The sequence below is a fragment of the Enhydra lutris genome, unplaced genomic scaffold (genome assembly GCF_002288905.1).
Source record: "Enhydra lutris kenyoni isolate GAN:26980312 unplaced genomic scaffold, ASM228890v2 scaffoldscaffold37, whole genome shotgun sequence".
Taxonomy (NCBI): domain Eukaryota; kingdom Metazoa; phylum Chordata; class Mammalia; order Carnivora; family Mustelidae; genus Enhydra; species Enhydra lutris.
In genome coordinates, this window is record NW_019154121.1 from 3,608,634 (window position 1) to 3,621,643 (window position 13,010).

The 13,010-nt window shown below is 34.5% G+C and overlaps 1 pseudogene; it reads right to left on the bottom strand.

Moving 5' to 3' along the window:
• Nucleotides 1-2,382: 2,382 nt before the first annotated feature.
• LOC111154360 lies at nucleotides 2,383-2,988 on the bottom strand (annotated as a pseudogene).
• Nucleotides 2,989-13,010: the final 10,022 nt, after the last annotated feature.

The window sequence follows — 13,010 nt, forward strand, 5'->3', positions numbered from 1 at the left end:
TAAACCCAGCAGGAGAAGAGAAATAATAAAGATTAGAGTGGAAATCAATGATATATTAATTTAAAACAAAACAAAATAAAAACAGTGGAACAGATCAATAAAAGTAGGAGCTGGTTCTTTGAAAGAATTAATAAGACTGATAACCCCCTAGCCAGACTTATCAAAAAGACAAGAGAATAGACCCAAATAAACAAAATCATGAATGAAAAAGGAGCGATTAAAACCAACACTGAAGAAATACAATTATAAGAGACTATTATAAGCAATTATATGCAGACAAATTAAGCAATCTGTAAGAAGTGGATAAATTCCTAGAAATATTTAAACTACCAAAATTGAAACAAGAGGATATAGAAAACCTGAATAGACCCATAACCAAAAAAATATTGAAACAATAATCAAAAACCTCCAAACAAAAAAGAGTCCAGGACCAGGTAGCTTCCCAAGGGAATTCTATCGAACATTCAAAGAAGAATTAATATCTATTGTTTGAGAAATGTTCCAAAAAATACAAATGGAAAGAAAAAATCCAAATTCATTCTACGTGGCCAACATCACCTTGATCTCAAAACCAGACAAAGACCCCACTAAAAAGGAGAATTGCAGACTAATATTCCTCATGAACATGGATGCCAAAATTCTCACCAAAATACTAGCCAATAAGATCCAACAGTACATTAAATGGATTATTCACCATAACCAAGTGGAATTTGTTCTTGGGATGCAAGAGTGGTTCAACGTCTGCAAAATAATCAATGTGATACACCACATTGATAGAAGAAAGGACGAGAACTATATGATCCTCTCATAAAATGCCAAACAGCATTTGGCAAAATACAGCAAGCTTTCTTCATAAAAACCCTCCACCATGTAGGGATAGAGAGACTATAACTCAACATCATAAAAGCCATATACAAAAGCCCCATCACAAATATCATCCTCAATAAGGAAAAACTGAGAGCTTTTCCCCCAACGTCAAGAAGATGGGAGAGATGTTCACTCTCACCAGTGTTTATCAACATAGTACTGGATATCCTAGTCTCAGCAATGAGACAACAAAAAGAAATAAAAGACATCCGAATCAGAAAAGAAGAAGTCAAACTCCCATTCTTCGCAGATGACATGATATATGTAGAAACCCAAAAGACTCCCCCTCAAAATTGCTAGAACTTATACAGCAATTCAGCAGTGTGGCAGGATATGAAACCAATGCACAGAAATCAGTTGCAGTTCTGTACACTAACAATGTTGACTGAAGAAAGAACAATGCCATTTACAATTGCACCAAACCACATAAAATACATAGGAACAAATCTAATCAAAGATGTAAAGAATCTGTACACTGATAACTATAAAACACGCATGAAAGAAATTGAGAAAGACACAAAGAAATGGAAAAATGTTTTATTCTAATGTATTGGAAGAACAAATATTATTAAAATGTCTATGCTACCCAATACAAGCTACACATTCAATACAATCCCTATCAAAATACCATCAGCATTTTTCACAGAGCTGGAATAAATAATCCTAAAATTTGTATGGAAACAGAAAAGATCCTGAATGGCCAAAGAAATTTTGAAAAGGAAAACCAAAACTGGTGGCATCACAAATCCGGACTTCAAGTTCTTTACAAAGCTGTGATCATCAAGACAGCATGGTACTGGCACAAAAACAGACACATTGATCAATGGAACACAATAGAGAACCAAGAAATGGACTCTCACTCTGTGGTCAACTAATATGCATACAAGTAGGAAACAATACCTAATGGAAAAAAGACAGTCTCTTCAACAAATGTGTTGGGAAAATTGGACTACCACATGCAGAAAATGAAAGTGGACCATCTTCTTACACCATACACAAAAATAGACTCAAAATAGATGAAAGCCCTAAATGTGAGAAAGTAATCCATCAAAATCCTAGAGAAGAACCCAGGCAGCAATTTCTGTGACCTCAGCCACAGTATCTTCTTGCTATGCTTGTCTCCAAAGACAAAGTAAAACAAAAGCAAAAATGAACTATTGAGGCTTCCTCAGGATAAAAAGCTTTTGTACAGCAAAGGAAATAGTCAGCAAAACTAAAAGTCAACCTATGGAATGGAGAAGATTTTGCAAATGTCTTATCAGACTAAGGGCTAGTAAATAAAACTTAGAGAGTGGAGTAGAGGGCAAGAGCTGCCACCACCACTGCAGCCTGTGCAACTCTTCCACTAAGGCTAATTCTTTTTTTTTTTTTTTCATTACCAGTATCCCCCTTTAATAAAATGTGGAAGGGACAGGGAATAAAATATGGCCATTTGCAATCACGAAAAATCCTCTGTACTTGTCTAGGCCCTGGCAAAGGGGAGGGCAGGCAGGGCAGTAGCAGGCCTGGCCAGTCCTATTTGTAGAGGATATCTTGGTTTCCAGGCTGATAGAAGAGGTATCCCTTTAGCTTGGAGTTCTCAGGAAAGATGTGTGGTGTGGCTCTTGTAAAGGTCCATATACTCCACCAGGATGGAGACACAGAAGACTTGGGCCAGTGCAGTGATGTGAATGTGGTCACTCTCCTCATATATAGGCTCCACCTCCTACTGAAAGAACTCCTTGATCCTCCATCCCCCAACTCCAAGAAGTGCTCGAAGAATTGCTTTCCCTCTGCAGGTAGCCGGAGGTGAGCAGCTGCGTGTACACCACCAGGTATTCTGAGGTACTCTGGTCATTGAAGGAGGCCAGCAGGTTGGCTATGGAGATCTACTTCTATACGTGCTGGACCAGGTCCATGAACCTGTTGTGAAAATCCTCAGTGTGAACTCAGTGAAGCCCTGGGACACCAGGTCACTTTGGCAGACCCCACCTTAAACTGCTGCAATTTCTTGCTGTCATCCAGCAGTGCCTCCATCTGGGAGAACCCAAAAACTCAGTATAAGCCATTTGAGTCAGGCCAGGTCTTGCTGATGTGCCAGTAATTTTTGTGGAGTTCCTTGATCTCCTGTTGATAGATGTTATTTTATGAACTTATCATACTCAACACTCAAAAACCAAAAATCCAGCCAAGAAATGGGCAGAAGACATTAACAAACATTTATCCAAAGAAGACAAACAAATGACCAACAGACACATGAAAAAATGCTCAACATCACTTGGGATCTGGGAAATGCAAGTCAAAAACACAATGAGACACCACCTCACACCAGTCGGAAAGGCTAAAATTAATAACTAAGGAAACAATAGATATTGGGGAGGATGCAAAGAAAAGGGAAGCCTCTTATACTGTTGGTGGGAGTGCAAAACTGATACAGCCACTCTTGGAAAACAGTATGGAGGTTCCTCAAAAACTTAAAAATAGCAATTGCACTATTAGGCAATTATAGAAATGATACAAACATAATGATTCAAAGGGACACATGCACCCCAATGCTTATAGCAGCAAAGTCTATAATAGCCAAAATAAGGAAAGAGCAGAGAAATCTATGGACAGATGAATGGATAAAGAAGCCATCAAAAAGAATGAAATCTTGCCATGTGCAATGGTATGGATGGAACTAGAGGATGCTAAGAGAAACTGTCAATCAAAGACAGACAAATACCACATTATTTTACTCATATGTGGAATTTAAGAAACAAAACAGATGAACATAGGGGAAGAGATGGGAAAATAAAATAAGATGAAAACAGAAAGAAAGGCAAACCATGATAGACTCTCAACTCTAGGAAACAAAATGAGGGTTACTGGAGTGGAGGAGGGTGGGGCGACTGGGCAATTGTGTGATTGGCATTAAGGAGAGCACCTGATGTAATGAACACTGGGTATTATATGCAACTGAAAAATCACTGAATTCTCCCACTGAAATGAATAATAATAATAAAATAAAACATAGAAAAAAATTCAAAGGGAGAGTTACTGGAAGTATTTGTCTTTATCTCTATGAATATACCTGCTAATATTATTAATTACAGAAAAGTTCTCTTGATTAAACAGAGGACTACCTCCAAAATAGTTTCCCATTCTTGAACAAAGCAACACATAAGAATATCTCTTTCTCTCTATCTCTCTTTTTTTTTTTGTTTGTTTCCTTCTGGGATGTTTCCTGATAATAGATTCCTAAACTTCTCTGTGCTTACAGGTGGCCAACTGTTATGGGAATTCTTCCTCCAGAAAGTTATTGATCTCCCTGTTATGAATCTTCCATTTAGTGTGATTGTTTTCTTAAAATAACAGATGTAGAAACATAATTGATGCTACAGAGCAAATTATATGGTCATTTTGTATTTACTTCTTAATAAATATTTGTGTAGAAGAATTTGATGTAAGATTTGCTTTTATAATAATTTGAAAGCAAAATATGGGAGAAACTTAACTTCCATCTATATCCGTAGCTAATATTTGTGTCTTATTGAATAAGCCTAAGTCAGTTCTTGATTTGATCACATTGAATAAAATTCATTTGGCAGCATTTTTTGTTTCCTGCCATAATATTAGATCTATAATTTCAGGAGACATCCTTTTGCAGGTCTAACACCTAGTATAGCATCAGACACATATCATAAACTCAGTTTATGTTTTAGATTAAATGGGATCATTATTATTTATGCAAAGAAAATGAAGAGTAAGATTTCAACATATGTAATAATAATAGTGAATGTGATATAGTGCCTAATATGTTATGGACATTTTTTCAGACTTTTTAAAGTTTTTTTCTGATTTATTCATCCTCACCACCATCTCTCCCCATCTAATTTATGTTTCTATATTCAAATAAATTTGTGAGCTAAATTGCTTCAATCCAAGTGTATTTGATTCCCCAAACCATATTTTAACCTTATGTCCTTACTTCTTTTTTTTTCATTTTGCCACCAAATTACCCAATTACCTAAATTCAATGGGCTATAACCATAAGAAATTATTTTCATCATTCGTTTTCTTAACTATCATGTTGACCTGTTACCCAATGGGCAAGAAGATCATTTAATAATATCTTGAGCATATTCCAATACTCACCTCTATATCAGTTATTAAAAGTTAATCCAGGAACACTTGGGTGTCTTAGTCAGTTGCATCCCTGACTCATGATTTCAGCTCAGATTATGATCTCAGGGTCATGAAATCAAGCCCTGTGTTGGGCTCTGTGACCTGAGTGGAGTCTTCTTGAACCTCTTTCTCCCCCTCTGCCACTCCCTCGACTTGCTCACATGCACACTCTCTCTGAAATAACTCAAGATTCTTTTTCAGGTTTTTGTTTGAGTAATGCTGTGGTTATCAGACAGTGTGTAATCACCTCTTAGTAGTATTAAAAGCAGGTGACTGCAACCAGTGTTTTCCCACTCCTATTGTATATTTTTCTTTGTAAAAGGAAACATTTAAAACCTAATTGTTCTCAGATTTAGGCCACAACAGACAATTGTAGGACAAGAAAATAATCTCTCTTCACATTATCTTACATATGAATATGAATGGTGACATGTGAGATTATTTTATGTGCTAGAGATGAGAATTTTTAAAATTTGCAATGATGATATAACCACCTTAACACATATTAAAATAAATATAATTGATATAGAAAACATAATTTCATAAACACCAAAGCTTAGAATGAATCTTTTAAAAGATAATTCAGTTCTAAAGGAGTATTAAGAAAATATTCATAACCATAGGAATTAAGTGTGGCAGAAATTATAAGGAAGACATGTGAATAAATGAAGGCCAATATCCCACAAGCATTTGTAATATAAATCCAAAAATACTTTATTATTTCCATTAGAGAAAAAAAACACACTCAATCTACCAGATTTTTAATCAGACAAATCAGAAACATTTTACCTATAAATCAACATTGTATATACGTCCTTATTTTCTTCATGAGAGCAGAGTAGTAGTTTCTGGTAGTTCACATGCTTTGCTATACTCAAATAAGACTAAACAGAGGTTTTCTCCTATGAATAAATCATAGAGATAGAATGTAAAAATGTTATCTTTATTTTCAAAAAAATTAATTAGAAAAATATCAAGTAGTTCTTACAGATTATGACCAATTACTCAAAACACAGTAATATGGTATTTTATTTTTATAGAGATTCAAGTGCACTTATAAATATTACTTAAGAGGAAGTTGTGGGGTTATCTTTAATATGCAAAGCATATCCTGACACTCTGGAAATACAGACATAAATAAGATAGGGTCTTTGCCTCCAAAGGCATTTACATATCTCCTTTAAAGAGAAAACGACCAACCAATCAAAACAAACAAACAAAAAACATGTTTTTAGTCATATAAGGAAAAAAATGAAAGTTAAGACAAGCAGAGAGAGTCAATTATCATATGGTTTCACTTACTTGTGAGCATAAGGAATAACACGGAGGACATTGGGAGACAGGAGAAGTTAGGTGGGAGAAATCAGAGAGGGAGACAACCAAGAGAGACTGTGGACTCTGAGAAACAAACTGAGGGTTTTGGAGGGGAGGAGATGGGGGTTGGGTTAGCCTGGTGGTGGGTATTAAGGAGGGTACATATTGCATGGAGCATTGGGTGTGGTGCATAAACAATGAATTTTGGAACACACACACACACAAAAATTAAATGTAAAAAATTTATAATGGAAAAAAGTTTGTATAAAGGAAAAAAGTGGGGTTACAGAGGGCTTTTTTGAAACTGAAATGAATACACGGAACATTAATACATTAATTACATGTTTTGTATTTACCTTTTTATTCTGAGATGTGATCAACATGAGATACACCTCTCTTGTATGTAAACACAAGTGGTGTAGAAGAGTCTAAGGAGCTTTGACAAAAAAAATTAAAAAAAAATAACTGATCTGAGCTTAAGAAATGGCTTAAAATGATTATTTGGGACTTAGACTGATATAGATGATGATAAGACTGCTGGCTTCAGAAATTCAAGTAGATGTAGCACAAAAAGAAAATATTAGACTGGTTATTCCTATATCAGAATCAGAGGATAAGCAGATTTGTGACCTTCTTTAATAATAGTAGATCAGTCCAGAAACATAAAACTCTGCTTTGAAAAAATAATCAATCCTCTATCTAAAAGAGATTCAAGTGGAAAATCCTGATCACAGAAGCACAGGCACAATGTTGGTAGGATAATTTAGGCATCAGCTAAGAGTGTGGTCTTAACGACCTCTAAAACTCTATCCATAGATTCGGTACTATGATATTTCACTAGTACAGTAGATAAAATAAATTAAAATATGTGTACCTGGAGTTCCTGTATGTATTTATCTCTGAAATGTAGATTGGTATGAATATCACAGTCCAACAGTGCCAAAAGTACATACATATTCCATGTGATCCAGAAAATATGGCTTTTGAAGCAATCATTCAGGTATTTGGCTGCATACCTACATATGAATATTCATGCTAATTTAATCATAAACTTTGATAAATCTAAGGTTGGGTTCAAAATAAATGTAAAGTTTCCATGAAGAATATAAGGTTGTAGTACAGTGTTTGACAGTTTTTTGTTGAAATAGCATAAAGAAAAATTATGTTACAAGCTATTTTTGAGTTCTGTAAACCCGAGGAAGGAAACCTTTCTGGCAAAAGCATCTGACCTCAATGAATCTGAAATGTAATTTTAAAATAAATTTACTGCAGCTAAAGGAGAACATGATGGATGTCAGCATACAAACTGTGTGACGTGTAATAAATAAGAAATAAGATGCCAGATTATTCTGAAGTATTAAAATAATAATTTTATGTGAACAACTTCCATGAGAAAGTAAACTTAATACTTTGGAAATGAACAGAAGTAGATTGGACACTGTTTATTGAAGACAGAGACATTTATAATGTCAGAAATAAGCTCCCTAAGCTCTGATTTGTCATAAAGCATTAAAAGGCCATGCTTAAAACATCAGAAGTACAATGGATTTAACTATTTTGTGGAAGGGTGTTATGGAAATAGAAGAAATATAAACAAGAAATTCATCTATCTCTTAAATCTCACAGAGTTAGAGACTAAGGAATTCACTAATTTGGTTTCTTACCTTCTCTCTTTTTTGATTATACAACTTTACATCTACATAGAAATCTATTTAAGTTACTAGTGTACACTGAGGAGACAATAAATATTTACTGTAAAAACAATTAAATGAGTAAATGAATCTTTACACTACATTTTTTTTTAATTCAAGATATCGATGTTCTGTGGGGCGCCTGGGTGGCTCAGTGGGTTAAAGCCTCTGCCTTCGGCTCAGGTCATGATCCCAGGGTCCTGGGATCGAGCCCCGCATCCGGCTCTCTGCTCAGCAGGGAGCCTGCTTCTCTGCCTACCTCTCTGCCTACTGTGATCTTTGTCTGTCAAATAAATAAATAAAATCTTAAAAAAAAAAAAAAGATATCGATGTTCTGTATTTTGGCTTATTTCTGGAAAGATTTCAAGTGGTTATTTTATTTTATTTTATTTTCATTTATTTTACCTTTATTTTCATAAAGTTAAATTTATTTGGAATCAGTGTAGTTCATATCAGTAAATATAAGAATAGTCATAATTCAGTGAGCTTTTTTTGAACTATAATTTTTTACTAACTTTAGTACATGTTGGTACTCTGTAATAGCACTAAGAATGGTCTCTCAAGGATATTTACTAAAACACTGAACAGTTACATATTTCTGTAATAAGTTTTATTGAACTTTTATTTACTGCAAGATGCCATAAAGTTAACTATGAAGGTTATGAGAGATCAAGACAAACTTCCATCCCCTACTTAGGGAAAAAAAACTTTAGTTTAAAATGCAATGTATTTTAAATTTCTACTGTGTATCTTGTGCAAAAGTGACTTCCTACCTTTTCCAAAATTCTCATAGACAAGAGAATGCTATAGTCCCTCTATGTATAGTCCCCAAGAGATCTTCCCATTGTTCTCTGCCCATCTAAACTTTTCCAATGCTAGTTAGTACTTTATGTTATTCTAAACAGATAATCTGGCACCTACCTCCCTTCTTTTAACTAAATGATTCATTTGTTTTCATGGAAACTTGGCTTTGTCCTTAAAACTACTTTGCATATTCTTCTCCTCTATATGCTGCTTAAATATTGGTATCATTTTTGGGCACCTGGGTGGCTCAATGGGTTAAAGCCTCTGCCTTCAGCTCAGGTCATGATCTCAGGGTCCCACATTGGGCTCTCTGCTCAGCAGGGAGCCTGCTTCCCCCTCTCTCTGCCTGCCTCTCTGCCTGCTTGTGATCTCTCTCTCTCTGTCAAATAAATAAATAAAATCTTTAAAAAAATTGGTATCATTTTTCATACATTATTATCCTTCCATCTTTCTAAAGCAGAATAAATTAAGAGAAAGAAAGATGAGAATGAGATACATAGAGACATAGCATCAAAATAACTAGTGAAAGTAGGTAGAATTTAATTTCATGATAGTTTGTGATGACTTTTTTTAAAGATTTTATTCGTTTATTTATTTGACAGAGTGAGATCACAAGTAGGCAGAGAGGCAGGCAGAGAGAGAGGAGGAAGCAGACTCCCCCTGAGCAGAGAGCCATTGCTGGGCTGAATCCCAGGACCCTGGGATCACGACCCGAGAGGAAGGCAGAGGCTTTAACCCACTGAGTCACCCAGGTGCCCCTTGTGGCAGATAGGGGTGCCTGGGTGGCTCAGTGGGTTAAAGCCTCTGCCTTCAACTCAGGTCATGATCCCGGGGTCCTGGGATCGAGCCCCGCATCAGGCTCTCTGGTTGGTGGGGAGCCTGCTTCCTCCTCTCTCTCTCTGCCTGTCTCTCTGCCTACTTGTCATCTTTGTCTGTCAAATAAATAAATAAAATCTTAAAAAGAAAATAATCCCCCAGATAATTAATCTGTTCTCCTAGAATTATTTTTCTTTAACTTACTTAGGTTTATTTCTTCCACACTCTTCTAGGACCATGAACATATCCTTTCCATCATCAGAACAGAACTGTACCATCACTGTCGTTCTACTATAGGAAAAAAAAAAATCTTAATAACTATCATAAATCCAATCATCATAGGTAATTATTGGTTCAAATACTCTGCTGGGTAAGTATGTAAACTGCTTATTGAAGCCAGTATAATTTGCTTCATAGTTTTTATTCTTTTTTAATTTCTATTTTTTTAAGATTGACAAAGAAGTAAAGAATGACAGTGAACAACTATCATATTAATAGCCATAACACATAACCATAATGTTTGGATGTTCTTGTGCAGTTTTTCCCTATTGAATCTCATTACTGATCCTGTCTGCCAGAGTAAACATTATCTAAATACAAAGTTTTATCATTTCCATGGATTTATATGTAGTTTAATTCAATTTACATAAATTCTAAGAGTTATGCATGTTTCTAAATCCTATCTAAATATTACAATGAATATATTTTCAGAAATTATATGCCATTTATTTGATTTATGTTGATCTTTTTCCCCTCTTTTTTCCCTCCAGCTTTATTGCAGTGTAATTAATAAAAATTTATATATATTTAAGATGTTCAGTGTGATGATATGATATACATATACCTTGTGAAAACCACAATTAAGCTAATGACCACATCCATCATCTCATAGTAATCATTTTGTTGTGTATTATAAGAACATTTGAGATCCAGTCTCAGCAACTTTCAAGTATACAATATTGTATTATTAACTGTTATCACAATGCTGTATATTATATCCCCAGAACATATCCATCTTATAAGTGAAAGTTTATACCATTGACAAATATTTTTCCATTTCTACAAAACCCCAGTCCCTGACAACCACCATTCTTCCATGAGTTTGACTTTTTTAGATTCTACATATAAGTGATACCATACAGTATACACCTTTCTATATTTGACTTATCTTTCTTAGCATAATGTCTACCAGGATTATCCATATTGTCATAAATTGGAGATTTCCTTTTTATGGCTGAGTTATATTATATTGTATACTTACATAATAATTATAATACATAATATGTAATATTATAAAATATATAATATATTACATGTATAAATATATATGTATATGTGTGTAATATTTTCTTTGTCTATTCATCCAGTAATAGACAGTCAGGTTGTTTCAATGTCTTAGTTACTGTGAGCAATGCTACAGTGAAATTGGGAGGGAATTTATGTCTTTGAGATACTGATTTAATTTTTTTAAATTTTGTTTTGGAAATACATCCAGAAATGGGATTACTTGAACATATGGTAGCTCTATTTTTAATTTTTTTTTAAAGATTTTTATTTATTTATTTGACAGATCACAGTAGACAGAGGCAGGCAGAGAGAGAGAGGGGGAAGCAGGCTCCCTGCTGAGCAGAGAGCCCGATGCGGGACTCGATCCCAGGACCCCGAGATCATGACCTGAGCCGAAGGCAGAGGCTTAACCCACTGAGCCACCCAGGCGCCCCTATTTTTAATTTTTTGAGGAAACTTCATACTGTTTCTTTTATAGTGGCTATTCCAATGTTTCTGACAAGGTGCAAGGAGTCTCTTTTCTCCAGATCTTTGCTAACGTTTGTTTTTATATATATATATATATATATATATTTCATTTGATTTATTACTATATAATATTGCATTTATCAATATTGTATTTTATTGAGTCAATCTCTTGTTGATGGACTTTTATATTATTTTTATGTAATTTTATATTAACATATATAACATATATATTAAATAAATATAAAATATATAAAACACATATAACATATATATTAAATAAATATAAAAATATTTTATATTTTATGTTATTCTTATTTTTTATACAAGTGTTTTTACATATGTATAAATGTAAGATATTATTTAAAATAGGTTTCCGTGTTTAGAACTCTGTAGCATTTGATATGCACATGTTGAACTTTATTAAATATAGTCCAATTTTTCCTCAGAAAACAAAAGTTTGTGAAGCGTATGCCTTTTGTTTTCTTTTACTGCTATATTCTCAACACCTAAAGCAGTGTCTGGCACATGATAGTAACTTAATAAATAATTGCTTTATGAATGGATGAATGTTGACTGTAAATGGTGATTGTCATATCTACCCTGGTGATTTCCTTGAATTAGGGCAGAAGTATAAATAAAGGATCACATTTCACATGTCTGAATATTCCAAAGTTATAATTAAGCTAATGAACTATTACATAAAATAAGCTCTATTCATCTATCTTGATAGATATATTTTTTAAGTGATCTGAATGGTCAGATCCTCTTTAGGTACATGGCAACCTAGAGGAAGAAAATTATCTGTCCCAACTTCAGGCCAGTATTTGTCCTATTTCCCTTATCAACTTGGTTTGTATATTGAAGCCTTTCCCACATATATACAGATACCCTAGTCCACAAATTCAAGCTCTTTTAATAGTCTCTGAAACATTTGCCCTTTAAGCAATTTTAGAGTAAGAGATCTACAAATCAGGGGTGTGATTTGCCCTCATGAGGTAAGACCAAGAAAAAAGGTGAGTAGAGAATTTGGAAATGGTCTGGGAAATTTTTGATAGGGAAGTCAAAGTTTTCAATTTCCAGGGATTTTTGTTTAGCAGAGGTGGTTGTAGGTTTCTGGTGGGTACATTCTTGCTTTATCTTACAAGAAAGCCTTTGGTGAAAGGAGACCCAGAGCAGGTGGCCTCTTATGGATCACTGTTGAAACAACTGTGATAAATAGCCATTTTAAAAACAATTTGCACTCTGTTTCATTTTTCTTACAACATATAAAAAATTACTTGCTGGAAACACGAGTTGAAAAAGAGGACTTATAAAGTACAAGTAGAATTTCTTATTATAAAATTCTACAAAGAGAAAATTATACTTTAAAAAATACAGTCAGGGGGCACCTGGGTGGCTCAGTGGGTTAAGCCTCTGCCTTTGGCTCGCGTCATGGTCTCAGGGTCCTGGGATCGAGCACCACGTCGAGCTCTCTGCTCAGGGGGGAGCCTGCTTCCCCCCCTTTCTCTCACAGCCTGCCTCTCTGTCTACTTGTGATCTCCCTCTCTCTGTAAAATAAATAAATAAAAATCTTAAAAAAAAATACAGTCAGTACTATGTAACAGAAAACTGTAAATA